Genomic DNA, 6,057 nt, shown 5'->3' on the forward strand with positions numbered 1-6,057 from the left:
TCAAAGGTTGGTAGAGTTATGGGTGGTTGTGTCTTACTTTGAAGTCATGAGCTTGGTACCATATGCCTTTTATTGCACCAAGAGTCCCACAGCTCGAAAAAACTTAGCCGCTTGCTAAAAGGTTATTACAAATAATGAAATCACAATTTTTAATTTCAATGACACACATTACAACATTAGAATGGATAATGGTTTTGTTTCATTTACATTTCAGATGGAGTGGAGGTAAATTAGAACATAAGGTGATGTAGCTCCATTGGAGCTTGTAAGCCTGGGATCTTCTTCATTAATGGTGTCATTTGCTTCTTGAATTTTAATGGCAGCGAAATGGAGAAGAAGAGTTAAGAGGAGACGCCACTTCAAGGAGAAGATGAGTCAAGAAGAAGCTCACCACCATAGGAAGCCATGGATAAGAGCTTGAAGGTAGGAGAAGATGAGTGGAGGGAGAAGGAGAGAAGGAGCACGAAATTTTGTGCCTCAAAAAAGGTCTGAACTTTGAAGTGTAATTCTCAAATGATCAAAGTTGAAAAAATGCACACACATGACCTCTTTTTATAGCCTAAGTGTCACACAAAATTGGAGGAAAATTTGAATTTCTATTCAAATTTCACTTGAATTTGAAATTGAATTTGTGGAGACAAATTTTGGAGCCTAAATTTCACTAATTATGATTAGTTAATTTTAGCTATGGTTCAGCCCACTAATCCAAGATCAAGTTCAAGATTCTCCACTAAGTGTGCTTAGGTGTCAGAGACTTGTAAAGCATGAAAGACATGCACAAAGTGTGACTATATGATGTGGCAATGGGGTGTAGCAAGCAAATGCTCACATCCCCCTCTAAAATTTAATTGGATTGAGCTTTTCCCAATTCAATTAAATTTATTTCCAACCACAAACATCAAATATTCACTTAATGCATGTGAAATTATAAAACTACCCCTAATACAAAAACTAGTCCAGGTGCCCTAAAATACAAGGGCTGAAAAATCCTACATTTTTAGGGTACCTTACCTATAGTATGGAGCCCTAAATACAAGGCCCAAAAATAATGAAACCTTAATCTAATATGTACAAGGATAAGCGGGCTCATACTTAGCCCATGGGTCCGAAATTTACCCTATGGCTCATGAGAACCTTAAGGCCTTCTCTTGCATCTCTGGTCCAATCTTTTTGGAGTCTTCTATCCAATGCCCTTACGGGGTAGGATTGTATCATAAGGGAACACCTCATGGTGTCTTGGTCGGGTATAGGTCTCGTATAAATAATATGGAGAGTCATAAGGTATATTACTGTCATCAACTGCACCATCTATATGTACATATTAACATTTACTAATGTTGCATTGTTAACATATATTTCAATTTTCTTGGGTCCCATATAGAGGGTTTGAATAGCACCTACCTAGACATGCATTTAGAGACACGAACATTTGCTCTACATGTACTGCAATTATTTGTTTTTCCATTATGGAATAACATCAAACAAACCGGGTCAAGCTACAATTTGGACTACATCAAGACATCCTTGTTGATCCCATGAATCTTAATCGACTTCACTAGATTGACATGCGAGGAAATCATTACAATAATTGGATGGAATATCATGTAGGGTGGATTAATATCTGGAAAAACAAACACAATGATATTTTAACTGGACAATGGGTTGAAGGGTCAGTGACACATACACCGAAGTATATGAAATGGTATATGCAAAACACTATTATGTTCTTGTCTGTTGCAGAACAACTAAATGATCCACGCACAACAAATATCCATAATGTTGCAAGGACAATCGTTGAAGAAACACATTTCCCAATTCCCCATCCTCAGTCAACATCATGTACTCCATCACTTGTTCATCAAACTTTTGGCTATACTCGTGAGTCATTCAATGTAACTAACTTGAATGGATGACCAATTTATTTGGTATTGATTTAAATACATCAAATTCCGTGGCATTATATTTAGTTTCTTTATAATAGTTCAATGCACCATATCCATTTGGAGAGTAAAGACAAAATTCTTCAGTTGTTGCAACCCACGGTAAAAACCCTAAGACAAAACAACAACATCATCATCATGAGGGAGAACTAATGATACAAGAGAGAAAAAATTTGCGATGTAATTGACGTCCACTACCTTGTGGGACTGGTCATCATCTTGGTCATTAAAGTATAAAATGTTGTAATAATGGGATCAACTATGTTTAAGTATCCTTTTGATGTAGTTTTCAAAATTATGTTAAAGTGGTCATGCCATGTTATGTTATGTTTAAGTCACCATGTTATATAATTTATTTCCAATATATTAAAAATATTTGTGACAGATTTATTTCATAATTTTTACGTCAAAGAATAAAAAAAATATCGTGTAACAATTTCATCAAGAAGGACCTCAAATTAATAGTAAAAAAAACTGTTTTCGACCCTTAAAACTATGTTTAAGTGGTTATGTTATGCAATTTATAAAATTTATTTTCAATACATTAAAAATATTAGTGCCAAATTTATTTTATAGTTTTCACGTCAAAGAATCCAAAAAAAAAATATTGTGTTACAATTTGATCAAGAAGGACCTCAAATTATTACTCAAACATCCAAAAAAACTATGTTTTTGACCTTTAAAATCTCATATTTATAATTTATGAACAATTCCAATAATTTTGAATTTAAAAATCATTTATTACCGGACTAACCCTTCTTGCATCTCGAGGTCATGTGTTGGTCAGGCTTGCATGCAAATTACCAACGCATGTGACTGCATAGTGAATGCCTGCTCACAACATACAAAAGCTTGTACGAACAATTCAAGTTGTTTTTTTTATTATTACTCACCACACTGACCCTTATTGCATCTCGAGGCCATGTGCTGGTCAGACTCACATGCCATTTACCAGTGCATGTGACTGCACAATGAAGATCTGCATGCAACCAACAAATTCTATAAATACCACTACAAGTTGAAGACATTCGTATAACTTTCAAATATTTATCTAAACCCCTACCACTATGTCTCACCCAACTGCATATGTTTGTGTTTACTATAGCGGCCAAATATGCAACACTAATGAGGGCACCACCTTCATTAGTAACAACTTAAAAACTTTCATGGTCAACAAGGCCCCTTTCACAATTGGTTGAACTTGTTCAACAAAAGATAAACATTGAACCACACCAACATCTCCATTTTTGATGCCCTATATTTGAGCCAGGACAACCACATATGTACACATGTTTTATTTTGGGACATGATCATGATGTTGGACATATGTTCAACATTTTTTACAATAACCTAACACTACTATTTGTGGAGTTATTTGCCACAATTTGTAACAACAATAGCCCACTAAACAACCAACATGACTGAACCTCCAATCTTGAGGACCTATTAGATGAATACGAGCGCAGTGTAGATTGTTGGGTCAAATACCATGATAGTGATAATGACTTCTCTTTCGGGTTGGAAAGGTGTAACATGTCTCCTTCCCACAAACCAATAATCAAATGAGGTTGGTAATTTGGGGATGATCTATGTGTTAGTTGTTACTGCTTTGAGGTTTTCCCGTAGTGTGTTATGTTGGTGTTCAATGCTTTAACATTATGCCATTGTGAGTTTGCATTGCCTACTTCATTCCATTGTTGTTGTTTGTAGCACTTATTTACGTAATGAAAAAAATTATTTGTTTTTATTTTATGTTAACAATGAAAATAACAAAAAATGATATCTCCCTAAAACACAGACACTTGAAATTGATAAATTTATGCGAATTAATCAAGTCTCTATTATTTATAGAAAACCAACATTGAATTGATAACTCACAATTAAATTTAAAGTCTGAAAGTAATAATGGACGTCTGGTACACCCTGTAGCAGACTAAAATGACATTCGAAATTGACAACACTTTGCAATTTACCCAAGTCTCTAAAAAAATAATAGATGTTTCACTGACAAAACTAACATTGAATTGACAACTCACAATTTAAATTTAAAGTATGAAAATAATAATGGACTGGTACACTAGTTAGTAGGGTAAAATCATAGTTGAAATTGACAATACTATGCACAATATTGATAAAAGCGAAATTAGGATAATGACATATCTCAATCAACATTGGATTCCAGACAAGCCTCTATCAAAAAGAGAATTCTAACCTTATGAGAATCCAATACACATCAACGGAGCAAATATTCAAACAACTATAAATAACACCAAACACTTCCACACAATATATCTTCACAAACAAAATTTAATCTTAATATTATGACATTCTTGGGAGAAACAAGCACTCAAACCATTGCTAACTCGAAATTAGCATTCATTTTTCCCAATGGATCAATCAAACACAACTAAACTAGTGTTTATTTTCAATGTCCTACTCCAATACCAATGTAAGTTCCTAATAAGTGTTCTTGCGAGACACTAAAGAATAGAATGTACAACACCCTTGGACTAACTAATGACCAATTTGTGCATGAAATCTACTATCGATAATCTTCCATAGATGCATGTCAACAACCTTTTTTTCATTTTCTGCAATTGAAAAATGATGATGATGTTTGCACAATATTAATGTGCAATGAGTAATACCCGTTTGTTGGTCCTATAGAATTATTATATACTATCAATAGAACACCCGATGGTATACTCAACTTACTTTGATCCACCATCACTCATACTTATGGTGCAATGTTGTATTACATCAACAAGTGGAAGATACCATGGTTTTTTTGGGTTAGTCTTTCACTGGAACAAACCCAATAAGATTTAAAATTCCTTTGGGATGCAGCATTAAAACACTTAAGGATGTCATCAAGCAAGTTGCACTTCTAAGGATTTCCCCTTATGGAATTCACGAATCATAAGTGGTTTCAACTGCGAGGTCATACAAAATATCCAAAAAAATTAATCAAATATGAAATAACAGAGTTAAAAAATGATGAAGACGTATTAAAGGTGTTGGCAGAATCCAACTACTAGAAATGTTGTTGTTCAATATAAATTTTAGCCATTTTTAGCAAACTAGTAGCCTAACTAGGGGTGGGTAAACGGGCCCAGGCCCATGGACTGGCCCGCGGGGCCTGCGGTCCGTGCGGGTAACAGATCAATTTTTTTAAACGGTCTATGGTTATGTCATATTTTTGGACCCGCCCTACTTAACCTGCGGACTATGCGGGTTTGGCTCGCGGGGTCCGTGGGTTGCTTGCATTAGGATTTTATTGCTTCAAATATGGAATCATTTGTTGTTGGAGATGTTTAAGTTTCATATTTTAGATTTATTGCTTGGATTTTCGTTTGTTAAGACATTATTTATTTTATTGATGTAATTGACTAATTGTTAAGATTTTATTTACATTTGAATTGAACTTAATTTGATTGTGTTGTATTTTTATTGAAATTGAAATTCTTTTAAAACTAGGCCTGCAAACTGGCCCGTTTGACCCGCAGAGTCCACGGGGTAGGGGCATACCAATTTATTTGGTCAGTGTAAGAATGCGGGGCAGGTTGGCCCGGTCCGCTGCCAATGCAGGCTTATGTAGGCGGACCTTACGCGGGGCGGGCTGACCCACTTACCCACCCCTAAGCCCAACCAGTCCCAATAACTGATCAACATGTTGCAATAACCAATGCAAATGTTGCGCATGATGAACAACTCGCTAGAATGATTCAAATGGAAGAAGACATGTTCGCTGTAGAACACCTTTCATACTATGATTAGTTTCATCATTTTTGTGTTTCAATTGTTACTGTTAGTATGTTTCGCTTTTATTTTCGTTTTATCATATTCTGTTTTTTATGTTTGTCTCTCTAATTATTAGTATTTTTTTGTTATTTGAGTATTTTAATTTTTTCATATAATATAGTTGAGATATGATAATTATATATTCATTGTGTTTTTAATCAATTTATTTTTTTAATCACTTTGCCTTTTTTAATTTATCTTAAGACTATTAATTAATTATTATCATTTTATTTAATTATACCATTTTTAAATTTAATAAAATAATATTGAAAAAAAACAAAGGTAGAAAGTCCAACCTGAAAAAAAAAGACTTTTC

This window comes from Glycine soja, chromosome 18 (genome assembly GCF_004193775.1).
Source record: "Glycine soja cultivar W05 chromosome 18, ASM419377v2, whole genome shotgun sequence".
Classification (NCBI taxonomy): domain Eukaryota; kingdom Viridiplantae; phylum Streptophyta; class Magnoliopsida; order Fabales; family Fabaceae; genus Glycine; species Glycine soja.